Source organism: Spea bombifrons, chromosome 13 (assembly GCF_027358695.1).
Source record: "Spea bombifrons isolate aSpeBom1 chromosome 13, aSpeBom1.2.pri, whole genome shotgun sequence".
Taxonomy (NCBI): Eukaryota; Metazoa; Chordata; class Amphibia; order Anura; family Pelobatidae; genus Spea; species Spea bombifrons.
Window position 1 is genome coordinate 28,416,285 of NC_071099.1, and position 25,008 is coordinate 28,441,292.

The 25,008-nt window shown below is 38.0% G+C and overlaps 1 protein-coding gene across 2 annotated transcripts in view; it reads right to left on the reverse strand.

The window, feature by feature from the left end:
* ASIP (agouti signaling protein) overlaps positions 1-25,008 on the reverse strand; it is a 38,834-nt gene that overhangs the window by 4,897 nt on the left and 8,929 nt on the right. Inside the window, exon 1 of one of the 2 annotated variants that reach the window (XM_053453445.1) lies at positions 5,711-5,784. The exons of the other annotated variant lie outside the window; for it this stretch is intronic. The gene's annotated coding sequence lies outside the window, so the exon portion shown is untranslated. Of the gene's footprint in view, positions 1-5,710; positions 5,785-25,008 lie in introns of those variants that run through there. 2 annotated transcript variants of the gene reach the window in all.

Genomic DNA, 25,008 nt, shown 5'->3' on the forward strand with positions numbered 1-25,008 from the left:
CATTTATATATAGCCAACAATTTTGCCCTTTGCATATATATAAATATATATATATATATATATATATATATATATATATATATATATATATATATATATATAAAGGGTCTGACAAAAATAGAATTGACAGATTAAGATAAACTGATGCATTAGGTAAAGAGGGCACTGCTCGCAAGCTTAAAGAGATGGGTAGAGATTTATGAAGCTTTGAAATGAAGGAGAGGTTGCACATTCAAAAGTTATTTTATTAAATGTATGAAATCTATATAGTAAATGTTCAAAGGAGTGAACTCATGCATTTGTCTATATGTATATTCATATATATAATTTATTTATTTTTTTGTTGTTTTATTTATTATTTTTTTTTCCCCCAGAAAATCACTCACATAAAAATTATTGTGTGTTTAAGACCCATGAGTGCTCTGTTTTTTTTCTTGTTTTTTTTTTACCCGCAATTTAACTAGAAAATGCAAACTCAAACCCCCATTAGAGCATTTCCTTATCTCGCCTAAAATGAAAATGTGCATCGCACAACTATATAACATTTTTTCTTAATACAAATGGCATTAGAACACAGGGGGAAAATCACATCTGCCAAAAAAAGTTTCTAAATGTAAAATACAACTGACAAATCGATCTGAAAAGTCTTTAAAAACAAGGGTCTCTAGTTGCACTCTACTTCACAAATCATTTCTGGCATTCTTAAAATCAGCATGAACCAACTAATTATAAAGAGTTCTTAGGTATGTACATCTGCTACTAATTCTTTTAAGATCTGGAAATATAATCTATTATATGATATATATAATTTATATTTGAGAAAATGTTTTAAAAAATCTGATAAAAATCCATCCATACTGCATAAAAATCTCAAATAAATGGCTCAATACCCATAAAATAGATGTAGTATAAATATATATATATATATATATATATATATATATATATATACCGTTTGGTTTGGTTTTGTAGTTACCAGTGAAAGGTAATTTTTTTGAGCTCATGTCTGAGAAAAATTGCATTTTGATATTTCGAGCAGCTGTGGGAAACAGATTATAGGAATCCCATGGTGTCAGGGTCACTAAACCCGATCTAGTTACCATTTTTCATTTCTGAAGATTATCTTTTCATTTTAGTTACTAGCAAATTGTTCAACTATTTGTTCAACAGTTTATGTTTCTCTATAAAGTGCAAAAGAAGCAAAACATATGACATCCCACGTAATGAATAGCTTGATTTGAATTGACAAATAATATAATAAATATACAGATTTTGCCATTTAATATATAAGGAAATATTCTTTGTATTTAAATAAATAATACAGTACCAGTATAATCAGTAGCAAATTGATTTTTTTTCACTCAGTCTGATTTTATCAAATTCTGAATTAATGTTAAAAATGATCCCAAATTAAGGATGAAATATTCCAGCTCAGCATTTTGCGAACTAACTAATATATGGGATTGATAACATATATTATCCTAATATTCAATCAGTGAATCTGTCTGTAAATATTATATCGAGATATAATATTAAACTCTATTTTTTCCCAGTAATAACGGTATAGTTGTAATGTCTAAACCTAGTGTCTTATTCAAAAATGAGAAAAATATAATGTTATACATTTTCTCCAATTTTGTAAATTTTCGTTTTTCATCTTAAATTTCTATTGCCACAAAAATATTCTCTTCAACTGTGAAACACCCTATAAATCTAATCAATGTATAAGTATATAACTTAATTCTTACATTTAAATACAATTTCTTTGGGTATAGGATGCCTATATTAGAATACATTAATATATATATATATGGATATTTATGTATGCGTGTCTGTGTATTTTTTAATAATACAAAAAGAAAAAGTAGTTTTATAGACACACATAAAAGCTGTATATGTAAATGTTAACTTTATATTATTAATTATAATTAAAGTTATAAAAGTTATAGATTGAAAAAAAGTTCTGGATGTTTTTCCATCCAATATACACATATACACATACTTCATGTATATGGAAAATAAAAACAATATTAAATATTAAAATTACATTACATTATAATATTTTAAAGAAATAGGTATTAAAAATACAGTTAAATGTATAAAAATTAGGAAATAGAATTTAGACATTTGTACAAACTAATAATATTACTAACAATATTACAAAACATGAAAAATGGCTTTAATTTCCACTCTCTATATATATATATATATAATGTATATATATATTTTATATATATAATGTATATATATATTTTATATATATAATGTATATATATATTTTATATATATAATGTATATATATATTTTATATATATTATGTATATATATATTTTATATATATTATGTATATATATATTTTATATATATTATGTATATATATATATTATATATATTATGTATATATATATATTTTATATATATTATGTATATATATATGTTTTATATATATTATGTATATATATTTATATAATCTGTGGATTGATCCGAGGCAAACCGAAGAAATCCTGTACCATAAAGAAACTGGGTGGGATTTGTTGAAAACCCTTGCGTGTTTCATGCAGAAAGCGAGAGTGATAGTATAGATAAAACGAATCTCTTCCAGTGCACGGCAGCGACCTCATATAGAAACCTTTCCATGGACATATCTTTTGAGAATATGAAACAGAAAATGAATCAATAGCCCACATCACTACTTTGAATCGACCCTACAGGAGGCTTGGAAAAATATCCCGGTGAGAAGGAAAAAGCTACAAAGGCGTGGAGGAATGGCACAGGTGAGTGAACAGCTGCACATTTACACATATAAAAGCATAGAATTTGACGGCAGATAAGACCCATTTGGCCCATTTAGCCTGCCCGTTTATCTAAAAACACAAACCTTACGTCTTGTCTCATGTTAGGTTCAGGATAGTGTAACGCCTATCTCATGCATGTTGAAATTCCCTCACTGTATTAGCCTCTACCACGTCTCATGGGAGACCGTTCCATTTATCTACCACCCGCTCTGAAAAGTAAAACTTGCTTACGTTAAATCTAAGCCTCAGACCCTCTAGTTTTAGATTATGACCTTCTAACATTTCTCCTCTTTTGAAATAAACGTCCCTCCTAGACCCATGATATTAATAGTGACCAACAGACGGCAAAAAGCTGGTTACATGGTAAGAAATCTTTTTCTAACATTAACCTCCTGTTGGTCAATGTAACCTCTAACGATGGCCTTTAATATCACTTTACACAAATACGCAAAATAATGTTCTTTTGCTTAATTGTACATTTTCTTATACCTTATCTCATTTCCCCGATTACCAAATCGATTAAAGTTCATCTTGCTCAGTCTATCAAACATCATAATCATCAACAACTCCACGCAAGGACCCTTTACGTCCTTATATTCCTATATCATTCACAGTACGTAATAGTATATACAATATACATGATACAATTAAATAACTAAAGTTGGTGGTTGTAACACCAACACATTTCTTCTTCTATAGCTCCAGATGGCTTAGTCTTTTATCTTGACTTGTTGTCTATACGATGCATTCTAATTCTCCATTCTCATTCATATTCTCATTCTCATTCATTTATAATACATTATATTTTAAACAGTTATTTATCCCATCATTTTAATTCATGTTGCTATGTATTTTTTCATTGCTTGATCGTATATATATATATATATAGATATGTTTTCAGTAAGATACGGTTTCAGTATATATTTTTGTTTTCAGTAAGGTTCTGCCAGATATTACCCATGTCTCGAAATATCGAATACTTTGTTCTACAACTACATGGATACACGATGTGGTTCCTAAACAGCTTAAAATGCCTGATCCTTTGTAGAGTAAAACATGGCATGGATCTAAAAAGAAGTTTATTAAGCTTGAAATCTGAGAACGCGATACTCTCTGCATGGTACTGTATATAGAAGCTGTGGGTTCAAAGGGTTACAATTTAATTTAGAATTTACATTTTTATAAAATATAAGGATAAATGTCATCAGCGTGTGATTATTCCTCTAGATACATTTAAAAGCCAATCCGATTATTCAAAAACTGTTCAGCAATCTGTATCATTTTTGATGCCTTTCAAACGTAGAACGTTTCGGGTTTCACGAAACTATGAGTCAAGGACGTCGGGCATCTGCAAAATCTCTTTATCTGAATCAACTTCGTCTTTGCTTTTAGAAATGCAACATATTTACAGTTAAATAACTTGCATTTTGATTATGGCAATTAAAATACATTTATATTTGAACGATGGGAAAAAAAAACTAAAAAAAATATAACTTGACTACCCCACTAATAAGCCACATGGTAGATTTAGTTTTTTAATAATGTTCCTAACTATACACACATACCTACAAAAAAATAAAAAAATAAAAGTGATAACGATATGAGCTCATGGTAACAATTTGTCTTGATTTTTCTCCTTTGATAGTGGGAGTTTTCTTGGGTCTGAAATTTTACGATGTTGTACTCTGGCTCAAAAATAAAAATATAAAATAATAAGTTCCGGTGGAGGATACACTTTCAGCACTACATAGTTATGTGGTTCTAGTTGCTCCAGAATATTATCTTAATAAGATCTTAGAAAGCAATGAAACGTCTTTAAATCCATGCAACAAAATAGGGGAAGTGTGATTGGCTCACATTTATAAAGTAAGTCAGTGCTTTATTGGTAAATATTACAAAAATATCACTGCTTTGGTATGGCACTAAAGGGAAATTATAAAATCACATATAGTTTTTCATTGTAGTATACTTTCCTCTGCCCAATGTTGTATTTTTTTTTCTAAAATGGAAAACTGGGTACTATCTAGGGCAAAATCCATCCCTGGGGGGGGCATTAGTGACACCATAGAGGATCTCAAGGAGTATCAGCATGTTTATGTCAATGTTATCTTTCTAGGGGTCCTATCCATAGGACATAACACTCATACAAATAAACCATTAACGGCACAACTGTGTTCACCCTATCCCTCATCTAAAGGATCACGTGTCCCTACGGAAGTGTACATATGTCCAATGAGAATAATGTTACATGACCCCTTTCTAATATCCTCTAACAAGACCTTGGTGCAATCACAGATTGGTTTTTATTATCCTACTTTTTAACTTACAACAAAGAAAAGTGATAGTGAACGTGATGTCCTATTCAGACTAATATGTAGTCACATAAACTTTCACCTAAGTGTCTCCTTAAGACTTTATTTCAAGAAAGGACATCTGAGGTCCTCACTAGTGATTCTTCATCTTATCCCATGAGCATGATGGCCCGCTAAAAGGAATTCCAAAATAATAGATTCTTTAGATACATTGAGTTGCAATTGTTTGAAAAAAGAAAAAAAAAACTAAATTAAGAAAAAAGTACTCATTTTTAGAATGTAGGGAAAATATATTTGGTAATATCTAATATTAGATCTAATTAGATATTGATATTTATAACACTCGTATTATTCATTCATGGATTTTAAAAATAGGCATAAAAATTAGCTCACCATACCTACTGACAAAAAAGTATATTATTACCTTTTTATTTTTTATTTGGGCTAACATTTAGCCCATGTGATGATTCAAAAACTAAATTCAAATAAATAGGTGTTATCACAAACCTTATTACCTATTTCTTGCATTTCTACTACTATCCTCAAGAATGCACCTATATAAACATGTATTTACATAGAAATATGCCCATCTTAGTACATTACCTGTATTCGTTTAGTGCACGGTACCCAGATCTCGCTGTCTAATGCCTGGTTGTGTACCGAGTGCAAGACATGTCTGTCTTATATAGGGAAATGCCAGGCATCCAGCCACATATGTGTTTCCTTAATAAGGAGTAACAGCCCTGCGGACAGCAAAGAATCTTCCATTTGTGCGTGTTATGGATCTTCTGTACACGCATGACTATTGGTGCAATATTCAGTAATTTGTTTCATTTATTGCTCCTTAGATTGTGACTTATTTTTGTGGTTAAACATAACGGTCTTAATAGTTCCAGAAACACAGAGGCCTCTTCCCTGGTGGCGACATAAAAATGATCCACCATACTGAATATGAGGCTCAACATTAAAAAACAAGAAAGCCTTCAAATTGAAAGGGTTAAAGTCAACCACTGACAATCAGAAAAATGTCATTACGTGACCCCTCGGTAGTACCAGCCGCACTAACCTCAACTCCCCCTCGACATACCGCCAGTCCGGCTTTTACTGTATGTGTGTTGAAATTTGTTAGTAATTATATTATACATTATATTAATTACATGTAACATATATATATATACATACCGATCAGACATAACATTATGAGCACTGACAGGTGACGTGAATAACACGGATAATCTTGTTATCATGGCACCTGTCACTGGGTGAGATATATCAGGCAGCGAGTGAACATTTCATCCCCACAGCTGATGCGTTAGAAGCAGGAAAGGATCTGTAAGGATCTGAGGGACTTTGACGAGGGCCAAATTGTGATGGAGAGACGACTGGGTCAGAGCATCTCCAAAATTGCCAAAACATCTATCAAAAGTGGTCCAAGGAAGGAAAAGCGGTGAAATGGTGACAGGGTCATGGACGGCCAAGGCTCATTGATGCATGCTGCGTCTCGGTGCCGGATATCACAGCACACCTTCAGAGGTCTAGTGGAGTCCATGTCTCGACGGGTCAGGGCTGTTTAGGTGGCGACCTACACAATATTATGCAGGTGGTCCTAATGTTATAGCTGATCGGTGTATATATTGGATGGATATGGGTGAGCTGATGGAAGGGGCATGGAAGTCTAGATGTTGTCTTGTACTGGGCCCTAAGATTTCTAATGGTGGCCCTGAATAAACCTACCTCCACTGTCACACCCCTGCTATTTATTTATATATATTTTTACTCTGATAGTAACAACCTTAAAAATTATAAACAATTATAACAAATTTACCTAATATCATATTTTACAAAGTGTATTAAATTGACTTTAGTTAAAAAAATAGAAAACAAAATACAAAAAATAAACATCAAATGACAGAAAATACAATATACTTATTTTTACAACAACAATCTTTTAATCATGCCAATGTTCCTTATCAAAATATTTGACACAAAAGGTATGTTTTCCTACTCGAACTTAGATAATTCACATAATATTGAATACATTCTGTCAGATATTCATTGTCTCTAAAACATATTAAGGTCATGGAGTGCTTCTGGATACATTTTGATCTTAAAATATTGGATTTCTATACGTAGCTTACCAGAGATGATGGCACGTCAAGACCTGTAATGACCACCTTAATAGATGTCCAGAATACTGTGACCTAAATCATAGCACCTGTTATGGAATAAACTTGACTCACATGACACACATATTATAAATTAATTCCAAAATGGGACATTAAGATATCTCATGGCTTCAAGTCTAACATAAATAAATGAGCCTTACTTTACCAACCGCAATGGCAAACACACATACAAAAAACATGCAAAAATCATGCATTTTAAACAATTGTACCCATAAGATGACCTCTGGTTTTGAGGATATAATGTATCTTCTAAGCATTTGTCCTACCTCTCTTTGACCAGTATCTAGCAGAGGAACTGGTCTGGTTAATGATGGGGTGTTGTCTATTATTTCTCCCTCATCTCTGGGTATGTCCCATATGCAGATGTAAGAAATCCACGATTTCTTTGTTCTAAATATACATTCACATTAGATATAAGTGAAAGATGAGTGACAGGAACATGTGTTGTAATCACGTGGCAAAAGGAACTATGGAAGATGATGTAACAGCCACATCTATAGATAAGTCCTTGCTGTAAAAGGTAATCGCTTTCACCTGACCGATATAGAATAAGGGCACAAAAACACGTTAGAGGACATAGAGACCACCTCTATCCTCTACCCTCTACCTCTTCTCTCTCCGCCATTATTTCAAGAAGAAGAGCCATCAGCACTCAAGTTCCACCATCCAGTCGCTATCATCTGTCATGGACTGGTGCTGTATGCCTACATATGCTTTGTTTAATAACTTTAATATCCTATTTCAGAAGCCTTAGAAGGGATGGTTTTCGATAGATCCTTGGTCATTGAGGCATTTAGATATTTAAGCAAAAAAATATCTAACAGCAGAAGAAACCGGTAGTACAAAGGTTACTTTACATGGGACAATTGGGAATAATTCTATGGTTTGCAAATAATTTCATGGCTTACTACAAAAATTGAAAGGGCCATTTTTTGTATCCAAAATTATATACGTTTTTCACATTTTTAAAAACTACTTTTAAGCTGTGCTTGAACAGATGTGTGACAAACTTCAGACATGGAGTGTTCCAGTGTCTACTTCTCAGCAACACAGGAACCAAGTGAGTTTTCTTCACAAATATTGTGTTATAATGGAGTCAGACACATTCCTTGCCATTCTGTGGAAGGATGGACAGCCGTGCAACGCTCTTCACTTTAATCCCTTGCTAATATTTCATGGACGCCAGTGCTTCACACATTTAAGTTCCTATATGGAACCTTTTTATACTCAATCTCTTGGAGGTAAGCCAGAACGTTGATAGGTGTGTCTTGTACTTACCTCCTTTATATAGCCTAATTATGACCACTAACTCTAGCCCTTTAATGGTTCTAGCTAGCGTATTTCTCCCGTTGCATTCCTGACATTTGATGTATCCTCCATTGTTGAGCTTGGTTGACTCTCCTTGCTGCCTGTTTGCTGCCAGACCATATCTTTGTTAGTTTTGGACATTGTTGTCTTCTTCAGTCTTGACGTGTTCTATGACCTTGATCTTGTGCTTCCATTCCCTAGTTCCTATGCATCACTGTTAATGCCAAGGCTATGGGTTTCAACAATCTCCAAGGAGCTTAAGAAAGTCCTGCAACAATACGATCCTTGCGTAAAACATGGAAAGTGAGTGGTTTGAAGAACTACTTGGAGCTGTCCATTCTCATAGTCTTCACAGAGCTTCTATTAATAACTAATTTGCATAAGTGGGACCTTTTTTGTTTCATACCCATAAACTGTAGTGGAATGGATATCACTCTGATTTCTGATCATAGTGCATCGTTTGGCAGACTTCTCACTTATTATGATTGCATACACGACTCTACAAATCTACTACTCAAAGCAGCATGGTTAACACACAACACATTTTTAAATCATCTGAAAAGTAAAGCAAGAAACTGATGTTTCGTGATGATGAGGACTGGAGGCACTGAGCTCTAATGTTTATCTATGAGATCCCATTGCATTACTCTCAGAAGAAATGTGATATCAGGCCACATACAGTCTATTATTCTCCTGAAGAATGAGATATAAAAGGAATACACTTAAACAGAAGGACTGTAGTGCATGTTCCAAGGTAGGACAATGTCAAGGATTGGGGGCATAAAGACTTACTCTTATAATACAGGATAACACAGTGACAGGGACCAGAAACCAGGAAGTGTAACTTAGACTCTGCAATGAACATAATGACAAAGGCCAAGTATGTGGAGTGAGAAGACTTTGGAGAAATCTCACCGTGGACCACCCTCTTTTCCTTCAAACTCTTCACAACCTTGGTCTTCTTGATATGGCTTTTCCTGGTTCAAAGCCTACTTTTCTGATTGCTCCATCAGTTACTCCCTTTCTCATAACTCTTCCTCTCCCCTTCTTACACCAAGGCTTACACCTAGGAACCGTTTAATTCTCACTTTACACTACCTCACTTGGCAAACTAACTTCGTCCTTTCATGGTACATCTGTATACCGATGACACTCAGAGCCACTTATCTTCTGCCTTGCCTCTGTTTCTAACTTGATGTTTGCATGATTCCTAAAACTCAGTCTCTCCAAGACTCCTTATTTTCAATCCTTCCAAAGCTAACATTCCTTCAACAGTCTCCCTTAATGTCGATGGTGCCACTATCACCCTGTTATATACCCTAACGCCTTCTACATTGGAAGATGTTTGAGCAGGGCCTACTTTTTGGTTCTGTTAATCAAAAATACATAGTAACATAGTAACATAGTTCATAAGGTTGAAAAAAGACCAAAGTCCATCAAGTTCAACCTATATACATATTGTGTCCCTACCCTACCTACACCTTGCTTGTTATGTCCCATCATACAGCACTGCAGAATACGATGGCGCCATATAAAGCAATAAATAATAATAATTTATTCTCTCATCCTCTCTCTCGTTTCCTTACCTTCTTCGCCAACCGACCTCTTCCGTGTCGCTGTCTCTTTTTTCCGCAGCTCTGCTTCTTCTCTTGCCTCTTTTTATTCATTCCTCCAAACGGGGGAGAGGGTGTGAGCAGAGGTTCTGCCCGTTTGCAAAAGTGCTCCAGGAGTCCAAGATAACGGAGCTGTTCCCGGGAAGAAGCGGACGAAGAAAGAAGAGCAAGAAGAGGCAAGAAGCAGAGCTGTGGAAAAGAAGACAGGGACACAGAAGCGGTTGGTGTGGAAAAATAGACATTGAGAGAGTAAAGGAGAGTGAATAAGAACGTGAGAGAGATTGAACTTGAGAGAGTTTTTGAATAGAAAAAGCCCACTGAAAAGTAAAAGGTAACCAAATGGCAAACTTTCCTCCCAGCACCATCACAATTAGGAGAGTAGTAAGGGATCTTCCATTACATTTATTATAACAACCTGCTGGAATGGATAAGCCTACACAAATATTTTTAATCTTGCCTGCGGACACCTTTCACTCTTTAATTCCAGCCTTTGCAATGTGCTTATCATAAAGCCTTACAGAATGTGTTTTGACAGTTAGTCGGTAAGAGTTAAAGTGACCCCCTATCTCCTACAAAAGAGCAGGAAATATTTGAAGATACTTAGCAACCTGCTACACATGATTCCTGCAGAGTTCGGAATCATATAAGGTCCATGTGGTTTTGATACAATAGTTTCAGTATATGCTATACTTTGTAGTCAAAGAAATGACTGAATTGAGACCCTTTTAAGTGTGCCCTGATCTTTAAGGTATGTGTAGAAAAAAGGCACAGATTGCTTTCATTCAAGAAAAACTGAATGATTTTTTCCCTTTTTCGCGGATGCAATTATATCCGGAGCCTCAGTGATGTATCGCATGGATCATTAATCAAACTGGACCTGATAGAAGATGGAGGAATCACACCTGGAGCTAACTTTGTGTGTATTTTGTCACATTAAATGTGTTTCTAGATGAGCACGTGCCAAGAGAAGGAGTGCTAGAATGGGCATGCAACATGACAACGCTGGCACCTGTAGTCACATTTAGTTTCCTGTGCCAGGGCAGGTTCATTCAGTAGAATATAATATGTAGAAGGTGGTGAGTGGTAATTGACCCAGCAGTGTTCATATTTGAGCAGCAAAGGGTCCAGTATCTTCAATATTTTGTGGCAACTCCACTGTAGTTTATCTGTACAGGTCTGGGGGTATCTGGATCTGACAGCCCTGGTAGAACACTTTGGGCAGCAGGGGAGCTTCAACTAAGTTGGCACAGACACCGGTTGTCCTCGTGGCTGCTGAATATTATTGTAGGTGTCAAGAAAAGCGCAATCTACAGTGACCAGCTACTATTCCCATGATAATCAACTAGCAATGTTGTGCAGCGTTGTGTATCAACATTCTGAGGTATTAGAGGGTAGCAGGGCCGGCCCTATAATGGGGCAGACTGGGGCAATTGCCCCAGGCAGCACTTTAGAAGGGGCGGCACTTTGCCGCCCCAAGCGCTTTTTTTTTTTTTTTTGAAGCGGATGAGAGAGAGAGAGGGGCACCGAGTGGTTTTCGCTTACCCGCTCGGCGCCCCTCTCTCTCTCCTCTGCGGCGAGTCTCCCTGTTCGGTCCCGGTGCCGGCTTGTAATGCAGAGCGCCGGAAGTGACGTCAATTTCCGACGCTCAGCATTACAAGCCGGGACCGTGGCAGAGCAGGGAGACTCGCCGCAGGACTGTTTAAAGGTAAGTACCGGGGGGGGGATCGTAGATCGGCGAAGTTTAAAATGCCCCCCCCGGCGTCGGCGGGGGGGGGCGGCGTCTTAAACTTCGCTGCCCGCCCCCCCCGGCGTCGGGGGGCGGCGTTTTAAACTTCGCCCCAGGCGGCGTTAAGTCTTCGGCCGGCCCTGGAGGGTAGTTAGAGGGTAGTAAAAAAGGGACATAAAGTCTTGGCATCCAAATAGGACACTTGGTAGCTTTCCAAAAGTTGTGGTAATATTTGGCACTCGCATGTTATTACATTGGTCATGATGTTCAGCCAACCAAATGGATGGCTGAGAATCATGAGACGTGCACTCCACAACAGCTGCAATGCCAGTCCATAAAATATTAAAACTAACCTTTGGCAGGCCACTTTCCCATGATGCTTAACATACCAGACTGGCTGAGAGTCAGAAAGAAACGCAGTCTCAACAGCTGGAGTATTAACCAACCCTATCTGCAATACGTGTTTAAAAAAAAAAACGACCTTGTGTCTGCAGCATGCAAACTGTTCCTATGCAGCTGCCAGAGTTAAATGAAGGAGACCAGCTAGAGGGAGAGAGACCAAACCACTCCGATAGCATTAAATGAAAGCTACCAGGTGTTTTAGTGTTATCTGATCTCTTTGCTTTTCTAACCTACTCTAAACAGCGTTCTGTTCCCCCCCTCCCCTGCTGCTGCTCCAGTGGGCCTCTTTGAATTTCTGGGGGAGGGAGTGCCCCTTCTTGCCCCTCTGGACACCCATGGTTATGACATCATATCCTATGTACCCCAAAGTGACTGTGTGAGCCCATGAAGGTAATGTTTTCTTTTTAGAACGTTAGGAATGGTGATACCAAGATCTAATCTAAATGTTCTTATTTAAATAGTATATGGCTATGCAACTACTATTGCATCACACCTCTCACTTATTCCTTACTAAAACCCCTTCCTATGCTTATCCGTCATGCATCGTATTCTGCAGCCCTCTACGATGTTATAATGTCTATTTTACATTTGCAAGAGATGATTTGATTGAGTGCTCTGCGGTACCAATGATGATGCAAGCTCTGTCCGCTACTGACCGGTGATTACCCAACATCACCATTAGAGGGCAGTCACATAAAACCTAAAACATACAAACCCTTGTTTCTCCGCAGTAATTGTTTTGTTTTGTTTTTTTCTTTTTTTTTTAAGCTAGACCCCTGAGAAATATTAGGAATTATCTATGACGATCAGCCATATTTTGGATGCTTTAGTAAGCCAATAATGTCAGATCGTCTCACATTCCTCTATTCGAACAGGTTCAGATTGGACAAAATTTTAAACTTCGGTACAGTGGCTGCTTTTTGCTACTTGTACCCCGAGAGGAAGTCATATTTGCCAAGTACTTGGGACCACGTGCCTTCAAAGAGTCCCATGCACAATTAAATATGTTTGAGAATTAGAGTTATTGTTACAAAGATTAAAGTAGTTAGGATTGAAGAAAAGGGTCTTTTACTTAATTGTATTCCAGTAAACATCATTTTATGAAGACCTGGAGGCCACCATTTAGGCAGTCATGTGATATTTTGTGAGACTAAGCTACTGAAGTACCACACTGAGTTGATCCAGAGAGTCAGTGTCTGGGTGATTAGGACAGAGCCTTTCTATTGTTTACCACAAGGCAGTACGATAAGGAGTCAAAGCGTTTGTCCGGTACATTTGGCTAAGGTAACAGAGCTAGAAAACACACACGGCACACATGCAGCTTATTAGCGCTTACAAGCTATTGGCATCCTGCCTAAACAAGATTAGAAACATGACACCAGCACAGGACTCCCAGGTGCCCGGTGTAATGATCATTGGCCACTGTTGCCCACAAGAAACCTGACTGTTACAAGTTAGTATAAAATGTTGTTACAAATTATAATACATTGTTCTGAATATTATAACAAACAAGTGTGAATGAATAATATTTATCATTCATGTGTACACCACAACTGACTAAATAGGCGCATTCATCAGAGGGCAGAAACTTCCATGGGAAAAGAGGGGCAACTGCCCCAGGCACTGAAAGGTTAGGTGGACAGTATAGCCACACGGCCACAATATGGCATGCAAATGCTGTTGTTCTTTTAACCCATGAATGACAAAGCCCGTACATGCATGGGCTCAAAATGCATTGTTTTCAATGGGTTTAGGGACCGCCCACTTGTCAATCTACTTGCTAAGCAAGCCTTCTTTTGCATCTGGAACAATGTCCAGAACCTCACAGTGTAACCTGTGTGAGAATAATAAACCTGTTTCTAGTTTGTTTAATTGCGTGCAGTTGTGATTTTTATCCTGCTTGTCATTTTAATTCTTGGCTACGGATTTGCTCATATGGTTACAGCTTTGAGTTTTGGAACAGTTTGTGCTCAGCACCGATAATGCATTTCCCGATACCGAGAGGAATTCTGGATGTCAGCTTTGAAATAGTAAAAATTAAACACTTTAACGACAGGACAGGAAATACATTTTTAAGCTAAAGATTTGTTTGTGAATTAGTTTTGGGCAGATAAACTGAGAGGTCAATACAGGAATAACACCTTCTAATATTTTAGCCACCCACCCAAAATTGGACCCCTCCAGTAAATAAAAGTGTTTTACTGTCAAGCAGTAGGAAGAGGTTACAATAAGCGGGTAAATATTCTCAAGGTTTTCATACTGGCTCAAAGCGCCCAAATTGTACCCATCTTTGAGCCTCCTCAAGGCCAGTCCTTGAGTAAATATCATCCCAGGCAAAAAGCCATTCTGTTACCCCCACCACACGCCATGTCCTTTTTACATTTATGATGGCTATATAGACATATGCATCTTGTTCATATGTCACACACGTGTGCTCTTGTGTATTTCCACACATTGGGGACATTTCCTTGGATGACAACAGGTGGCTTCCCAACTCTAGTTGTCCCAGAAAGACCAGGCATGGGCCTTCTACTCTGTTGTAAAATAAGGGTTTTTAAGCTACATACATCAAGCTTTGGAACAAATTACATCTGAAAGCTCTAATGGTTATATTACTCATACTACCACATTCTTCTCTGTGATTATCATATTAATAGTGGGGAGGATTACCATGTGAAGCGATTGACAAATGATTCCACAGGGGATGTATTAGGAGAAACAAGATGACTCTGTGTTGGACTAATTGCATTTGGCGAAGGCTGTAGATGAAGACATTGTTTATTTGTCTCCATTTTTGGGTTAGAACTGACTGTTCTTCGAGGGAGGCATCATGAATTTTGTGCAAAAAGTGCTATTTATGCAACATAAAAAGACATTCTATGTTCTTGTCTTCCTGGGAGGGCGTTGTACAAACACAAAAAGATTCTTCTGGTTGCCAAGTAGCTAATTTTTGGTATCTCTTGGTGTTTTAAACAAATATGGAGTTATGGCTAAATGTGGGGGGCAATGAAGAACAGATGTGTAAGTTACTCAATAATGAATTAGTAAGATCCCTAAATTCAGCTGCTGCCTCCATGACCTTTAAAGGCAAAACCTTCTCAAATGCTACTGTTTTGTGAATTTGTAAATTAAATTTTACATCATTTATAACAAAGAAAAGTGTGAAATAGTGTCCTCTACTTTTCTACCGGTGACCTGTGGGGGCAGTTGTAGGGTACAGAGTGGTTAGGGAGTCCTAAAAAGGAGGCAATGAATATAGCAGAGAATCAGAAATTACGGAAAAAATCATAAATACATGGAAGGTTGTGGGGGGGCACATTAATCAATAGTAAAGGGGGCCTGGCTGGGGCATCAATACACAAGGTGGCATAAAATATACAAAAGGGGCAGTTAATGACAAAGCAGTGTAGAAAATTAAATGTTTTATCCTTCAACGTGGCAGTGCCTGTCCTGGTGTGTATGTCTGGGTGTCATTGTGGCAGAGCCTGTCCTGATGTGTGTGTTTGGGGGTCGCTGTGGCAGAGCCTGTCCTGGTGTGTGTGTGTTTGGGTGTCGGTGTGGCAGAGCCTGTCCTGGTGTGTGTATGTTTGGACATCAGTGTGACAGAGCCTGTCCTGGTGTGTGTGTGTTTGGTTGTCTGTGTGGCAGAGCCTGTCCTGGTGTGTGTTTGGGTGTCGGTGTGGCAGAGCCTGTCCTGGTGTGTGTGTTTGGGTGTCAGTGTGGCAGAGCCTGTCCTGGTGTGTGTTTGGTCATCTGTTTCCTGGCACTTTACTTACTGTAGGAACAAATAGAACTAAAGGATAATGCAAGATGGGAGACACAGCCATATTGGGAGCATCTCTTGACAGGTGCAGGCCCAGGGAAGGAGTAGGCTCTACAATGAGACTTTTGAGGATGCATGGCAATCGCCCGATAGTTTGGGAGGTCCTGTGGGTGTATTTTTTCTCCATGTTTTCTTAATTTTTTTTTACTAATGAAGCTGTCTTGGAGAACTTTTCCATCAAGTGGAGTCAAACCACTACCCTCTCTTGAGTCTTAGTTTTAATATAATATGTAAGAACTTATTAAAGACTCAAAAAGACTGCTTGGCAGATGTAACATTCATTAAGCAATTCCTTTCTAAACTGTTATTGAATTGAATATTGCGACCTGAGGGAACCCCCCAGCCTGCACCGAGTTTCTTAGTATGGTAGCCCAGGAAAGCTTCCAACAAAGCTGGAAGAGAACTCATGTGGGTCTGAGATCGTAAATTACCCCAGCATCGTGCAGGGTCATCCAAGTCCTCGTCAGGATTGCTCCTTCCTCATGCTTTGTTCAATTGACTAACAAAATCCTAGTTTGCAAATAATTATTTTGTCATATGGCCGGCATAGTCTCAGTGGAAAGACCATTTAGCGTAGTGTAGAGGACTGTCTTGTGTTTAATCACAGGAAACACTAAAATCCCTTAATAACGGGAAACAAACTTTTATCTCCAAAAGTAGTTGATTTGTTTGGGAATCTCTTACTTAGGCTTTGATGCAGTATTAAAATGCAAGGCCTCAGCAGGGACATTTTCGAAAAATCTTACTCCAACAGCTCATAAATACTTTCTGTTAACTCTGGGCAGGAGTACAAGTCTTCATTTTCTTACAAAAGGTAATTGAAAATCCTCCGGGGGATCTCTTATTCATGGTATCCATGGTTATGATTTAAGATTAGAAGTTTAAGTATTAATGGTAACCATGGCTATGATTTAAGATGAAAAGTTTTAGTTTTAATGGTAACCATGGTTATGATTTAAGATGAAAAGTTTTAGTTTTAATGGTAACCATGGTTATGATTTAAGATTAGAAGTTTTTGTATAAATGGAATATTGCTTTGTACAGTGAAAGAAGGAAGTCTGTAGGGTTTCTATAGTCATAGAAGAAAAGAGCAGATTACCAACTGATACAGCTCCATAATGCCCATTATAATGGGTATATCCAGATATCAAGGATTAACCAGTAAGAAGAAATGAGTTACAACATCAAGCCATCTTTTGTTTCTCCAAGACGGGGGGACTTCTTCAGCCCCCATACTATTTTATATAATTAACTGTAAAAGCCTGGATATAATATGTGTCTATGTATAATGCACATGATTTATTTGGTACTATACTGCCAAATTTGTACATTTTATTTTGTATTTGGCTAACTCCTCTAAATGCCCTTAAAAAAAGGGAAAACACATTTGATATTTTGAGATTTTACAGCGCTACAAATAATTCTAATCTACAAACCTATAATGACCATTCACATCATTCAAATGATTAAATCCATATAACCTCGACATATAATTAACAGATCACTGCAACATTTCCCAATAATTTATCAGGAATGGGGCATGACTTGGTAGCTGAGCTTGGGAGGAACTGGAAATAAAGTTGATAGAAGTTTAATTTACAGATGCAACTCAACACGGTCCAGGTTTTCACGTCAATTTCCAACCGCAAATCATGCACAATAGGTCCAAGTTTAATTGAGGGTATGAGTGTATCACTGTGTTCTAAAATGACTTAAAAGTCTATAACAACAGCAGAACATGTATTTATAACGTCAATTGGGAAAAATTATTCCTAAATTATGTAATAAATCTATTACATAAATAACTTATAGGTCATAAAATCACTTCTGTAGACTGATCAAGGCTTTATTAAGAGAACGGTCCATTATTTAAAGAAACAAACAAGTAACCTGTCACGCTCTACTTTAACCTCTCTTGGATGGGGGAGGGTGAAGAATCGAAATAGTTTAGGAGGCACATGTTACTCCACGTTGATCTAAACAAGACTTTCAGATCTTTAAGAGTCTTGAGGGTGGTATAATGACATGTCGGGTGCTTGGCATGTGGAAGGCATTGGAGATCGTCAGATAGAACAGAGTGGGAGCCACGCATCATTATCTCACCTCATTCACCCACCATTAACAAATCAAGCAGTACTCACATCAAAGTGCGTAACATGTGTGTTACATAAAGACTTGTGGCCAGCAGCTGAAGCTATGTGTTTGACACCAAGTGACAAGCTAGAAACATCGCCCCCCTTCCATATCCACCTATTTCCAGGTCCCACCGAACATCTGGGGCACATTTAGCAACCCGTGCTAGTGTTACCTTCTGGAGGCACAGCTGCAGGGGGGCGATACTATGTTACAACCCAAAGCAGCATTCTGTGACATGTGCTCATATTACTGAGCTCTCTATTCAGTATGCTTCGATGTTTACATTGTGTGAGTCCTGCATAGTCTTCACAGTTTAAACCTGGGATAGAGTGGCCACCAACACCTAAAGAACTTATGAACTTAGTCTTATTAGAAAGATAACCCCCTTCAATGATGTCATATAATTACAATATCATGTTTAACAATAATGTTCCTGTTTGTGTTGTTTAGTGTACCCACAAACACACATATATAGTTTTAAGCATGGCCTTGTTTTAAACCATATTCATATGTATGAGCACCACGTGATGAAACTGTAAAAAAAATAGTGTTTCCTCCACAGAATAGGTGGCAGTTTCTGTTCAGCAACATCTTCCAATTAAAGTAATCCCCAACATAATGTCAGGACCTCCATAGCTCCAATGTCCTGCCAAGGAATTGGTCCCTCCAACGCTTCACTCGCAAGTAAGCCGTATTGAGGCCTTGTGGCACACATCCACGTGGAAAGACCTTCAGATGAGGCTCCTCTAAACCCATCCACCGAGGAGAACTGGGTCTTCGACCTGAAGTAACCAACTGAAGAGCAGCAGTGAGATCTTCCTTAACGGAAATGTTACAAGTTAAAACCTGTAATTAAAGTAACCTGATCTTGGTTTAAGGACTTCAATGCATTTTACTGCATGCAAATAGGTGGGTTTGCTGATCTCCTGAATAAGCCTGGTGACACGAATGCACCTTGAAGAAATCCAGTGTGAATGGCATGGCATTTTAATGTCTGAATACACTCTGCTGATTGGACCGTTCTACTGATTGCCGCTAGACTGCTTACAATACCCGGGCATATTATTGAATGCCTGCTTTTACTACATATTCATTTAGATGTATTGGCAACTGTTTTTAGGATCAATGAGTACAATTAGAAGTATATTTAAGTCATTAGTCATTTAAGTCATTCCATTTTGTACATTTTTTTGTGAAGGGTTTGCATAACAGTTCATAAAAATAGACTTCTCAAAAGGACAGCTTTCAATATTCTGTTTCTGATATTTTGGGACTTAAAACAATAAGTAAGCCCTTTGTAGCGCTGAAGTGCTTCGTACGCCTGCTGCGGGGAGATATTATGTAAGTGCCGTCAGAAATGTTGGCCTCTAACTAGATCTTAATAGCGTGATCCTCAGAGTGGGGTTGCGGTGTTACAAGAAAAGACATAACAAAACTTATGTATGTCTCTAATTATTTATCATGATTTGACCCCTTTTAACCCTATAACAGGAGGAAAGAAAACAGCTCCTACAGAGTTGGTGCGCTGAGGGATTTGCCGTGTGTTTTAGGGTTATGGCTGTTTGACCGTACGGCTTAGGGCACCTCTGAGTTGGGCAAATATGTATTTATGAAGGATGTTCCTCTAGGCCTGATTTAGGGCAGTGTCCCCTGCCAACCGGTACCAACCCAGTAGAGGTGGTCCTGCTAGTATCTCTTCATTTTTGCAGAGAGCTGAAGGTATGATATGTTCTGTGTTTCAGGGTCATATAGTGCGAGGAAGAGATACTGCAGAGATCTATACCTATATCTATCTATACTGGAGATCTCCAATCTTCCCCACGCAGCTGATTCAGCTGTCGACCACCGGGGGGGGGGCACAATTGCCCAATCAGGGCCCCCATGATGGAGGTACTACCATCGTAGACCTTGGCCAAAATATGCCACTGTCTACACCACCTCAGACTTAGTGGTGAAAGAGTGGTGGTCATTAAGTTGTTGACCTTTTAGTGAAGGTTGGCAATAAATTCAGAACAACTTGACCTTGTTGACATGCCTTGGTGAGAACTATGATGTCATATATTCACACTGAGGTTTGAAAAAAGTAAACCCGACTTTGATCCAGGAATTTTGTACTTAATTTAACACTATGTTAAAAAATTTTTATTTCATCTGTCTAATGATAATGTGTGATTAATGTGAACTGGATTTTTTCTTCTGTCTCTTTCTATGAACATATAAAAGCAATGATGCCATAAACGCCTGTTTAAATGTACTTTTAAAAAGTGCTTCGGCTTCACCCTCTCATACGGAGGATACCCTATATGCTCCCCAATACCAACTGGTCCTCCTTACTGTTACTTTTTAGCTTCCCTGGGTCTATAATCCAAATTCTGCGGCTTTAAATTAATTAGAACATTAAAAATGGTATGAATGTTCTTATAACTTAAAACAAACAAATCCCACAGGGAGCACTGACCACACTGCGTAACAAACCGCACAGAAAGGGCTCCATTTACAGATCACAACCTTTTCAGCTTCTGAAAACTGCAGCATTAACAATAAAACATATTGTATTAAAGCTGATATCAGGTTCTTTTATTAGCATCCTATATCCAGGGCCACCCATAGGCAGTTGCCCCTATTCTGCTCACTTGCCCCTATTCTGCTCACTTCCTACATCAGATAATGTATATTTTTCTCATATTATCTCCACCAATGCAGGATCTGCTATCATTTTGCTTCAGAAAGATCAACATGGAACTGACTTAAATAATTCCCAATTCCTTAGTGCCAAAAGCCAACATAAATAGCAGCGGAACACGGCCATAAATACTGAATTAAACTACTGTAGCGCTGCCTAAATCTCCTCTAATGCGAGTTTATCCCTTACTAACCCCAACAAAAAGTCAGTTGGCCCCCATTCTTCCATAAGAGATTTTCCACCTGATCTCCAAAGCATTGAGCTAATTACATAGGTATGTCATATAATTTAAGTCAAATGGAACAATTATTAAATCATGGGACCAGGGCTGAATGTTATTACATACAATTTATGAGCCAGATATATTATTCATATGTATACTGCCACTCAAAGGTTTGGGGCCGCTTCATGGAAAACAGACATTTCTAGATGTAAAAAAATTGCAAAAGGGTTTTCTAACAATCAATTAGCATTTTAACTTGGATCAGCCATTGGAACACAGGAGTGATGGGAGTGATAAAGGGCCATTGGAACACAGGAGTGATGGGAGTGATAAAGGGCCATTGGAACACAGGAGTGATGGGAGTGATAAAGGGCCATTGGAACACAGGAGTGATGGGAGTGATAAAGGGCCATTGGAACACGGGAGTGATGGGAGTGATAAAGGGCCATTGGAACACGGGAGTGATGGGAGTGATAAAGGGCCATTGGAACACGGGAGTGATGGGAGTGATAAAGGGCCATTGGAACACAGGAGTGATGGGAGTGATAAAGGGCCATTGGAACACGGGAGTGATGGGAGTGATAAAGGGCCATTGGAACACAGGAGTGATGGGAGTGACATACCTCCCAACATTTCAGAGTGTGAAAGTTGGACACTTTTTTTTTTTTAAATCTCGTGGAACTCAGCTGTCTGCCTTGGATTTTGGATCCATTTGATGATATTTGAATAGACAAAATGTGGTTTTCTTTGGAAAAACAAGGAAATGTCGAAGTGAGCTCTCACACACAGTAGTGTTTGTACTATAACGTGTATTATAACGTGTATTACTTTGTACTTAGTATTTTATTTATGTTTTTTGCACTTATAAATAAGGGTTCTTTTTAACATCCCTCAGGGATCGATTCTTATACTTGTTCAATTTATTAAGCATATTTTAGATAATTAATATGTTGAAATATCCTGTATTGTTTTGAATTTTGGGGCAGGTTTGACCATCTTTTCTCTCGCTGTCCACGCACGCATACGTTTCCGATGGAGGGCCCACAGCAGAAAAAACTTGGAGACCCCTGCTATAAACTGATATTTCTACGTAATGTTCTTTAAAGTAAGTCAAATTTACATGAATTTGTTTCCACTGCTTTCTAGCCGATTCGTTTAATACAACCCGGCTTAATCAATTCCAGCAGCTAAGAAGCGGTGGCTTATAAAGTCTAGAGCACTGGCAATAAAAGTTTTTAATATGTTTAAGTATTTGTGAAAGGAAATTTCATAAAATAACTTTGGGACCTGCCAGTAAACCTGGTCTTTGAATGGTCCTCTGAAGAATACGCTCCAGTTTTGTGCGTCATTGTCATCCAATTGTCATTGTCCACAAGTTGGCCGATTCAGACAATATTCCAGAAGCATTTGCTTGTGTTCTGCACCATCCAGTTCCTCTCTATCCTGAAATATCTCCGTCGCATGATGGTGTTGTATAGTTTTGGTTGTGTGCCAGCCATGGCGCTTGGAATTCAGATAATAAAAATAACTTCTTTGTTCTCCGACCGCAGTTTTCCTCGCATGTCTAAAATATCACATACGTGTTATTTCTTAAGCTCCGTATGTGACCTAAGACAAGGTTTTTGAGTAATGGGCTCTTTCTTTGGCCACCCTTATTTCTGATGTGCGAACACTTCCAATCGAGTTAAAAACAGAACTCCACAGATCTTCTAAGGTTACTTTTGATTTGGGAATAACATCTTGCGCCAAGTGCTTTCATGTCTAGCTATTTAGATAAAACGCACATCAGAAGCAAAACCAAGTGGCAGGAAATACCAGTAATTCATACAATCTATTTATTTGTATGAGTTACTAGCGTTGATTTATGCTCCTGTTTGTCGGCTTTCTGCAATTCCTGCATTTTATAATAAAATACCTTGAAGACCGCTGATTAGTTTTTACAATGTACTAGAAAATTTCACCGTTCTTGATTGAAGGTCATGACAACTTTTGTTTTTTTTGGCCTGACCTCTCCATTTACTATAATTTAACAATCCTCAGAATGCTCCTCCTTTCACATAAAAATACTCTTCGGGAAAGCTGGATCCCGTACCCTTCGGTGTGATGCCTTGTTAGCCTTAAAATGCCATCGTGTCCTCTTGCACGATGAGTGCCATCGAGGGGGGGGGGGTATTTACGTTGTTAGTACAACAAGCAATGTCGCCCACAAGAAAAGAGCACAACCACTCTAAGGTCCTTGAACTTAAAGCATGCAGACTTTCTGTTGCCCCATATTGTAGGTTTATGATGACGTAGATGGTTCATCTACCTTACTTCTGATGCAACTCTTCCTCTTAACCCCTTAAGGACAATGGGCGGTCCCTAAACCAATTGAAAACAATGCATTTTGAGCCCGTACATGTACGGGATTTGTCATTAAGGGGTTAAAATTGCACTAAGACGAGAAAAGGTTTTATCAACCCAACTCTTGATAGCATTAGATAATTCAAAGGATTTCGAGCTGGATGCTGTTATAAGAGTAGACAATACAGAATGTGGGGACGTTTGACAGAGTTGGCCAGAGAGAAACCATTAAGTTCCAAAATATACATTAACAACTTAAGAAGCGCTTCTAGAAATGAGAATATCTCAGGATAAGGACATGTGCTCCAACCTGATATAATCAGGAATTTTTGTGCAATTCTTAGAAACGTAGAAAATAATCGGGAATAGGGAGCAAAGTGACCGCTTGGAAACGCTGCTTTCCACACACAGCGCAGATCAATTGTTGAAAACATCTAGAACGCTAGGAAAAGTTATCATGACATGTAGACCATATTGTGATAGAATTTTTAAGGTACGATGGATATTTTTCACTTTGACGGGTGTTACGTTTCATGCTGCTTCATCAGCCTCGGTCACACCACAGTCATTCATCAGAATTCCAACCTGCGCGGTAAAGTCATGGCTCAGAGTCATGGCTCAAATGCGTCACGAAATCCGATTGCATGATCAATGGAGCTCCAGATTGTTCCACCTGAAACAGATACTCTTGTTGAATAACCAAACGTAGGTATTTAGAAGACATGTGTTTGCTTGTAGAGATTCTGCAACAATAGGATAATGTTCTCAAAGGCAGATCCTAAAGTTGTCTCTTAAGTTCATGCTTTTCTAAACAGATTAACAACAATTGACGTCGTGCAGTTCTCCTGGGGAAAGCTAACGTTTAAGGATTCCATTTGGAGTTGTTTTTCCCCCTTTTTTCTGCTTTCATTTAAACGGTTCCTGGTTTTATAGACTGTTTTAGGACTTCCATGTGCGTCCTGAGATTTACAAGCTCAGGCGATGGGGGTTGGTTTAGGGGATTTTAAAAAAAAAACCGAGAAAGTCTCTAAGTTAGGTTGGAGTCAAATCCCTCTGCCGAACGATGTGGGAAGACATATGGAAAGCATCTTCACTCTGTCCGATTCTCCTTACAGAACTTTAATTGGGAGCAGGATACATTCTAATAGCCTTGGGGCATCAAGAGAAAGATTGCGATGTGTCTGGGGCGTGGGTTTTGCTTAGAATTCAGTAGGTCATTGGGGGCCTTTGGAGAGGAGCATTCACGTTGGACTTCTACACCCAATCTAAATGTTTCAAAGCCATTGCTATGTGTCTTAAACTGTTCAGCCATTGCCATAAGGCCAATGCAGACCCTTTGGGACTTGCAATTAAACCCAAAATACTTTCTCATGTTATATGTATTAATAAACTTAGTTTTAAGAAAATATATTCGGATTATTTTTTGATTGTAGTATCAGAGATATTTTTTAAAGCGCT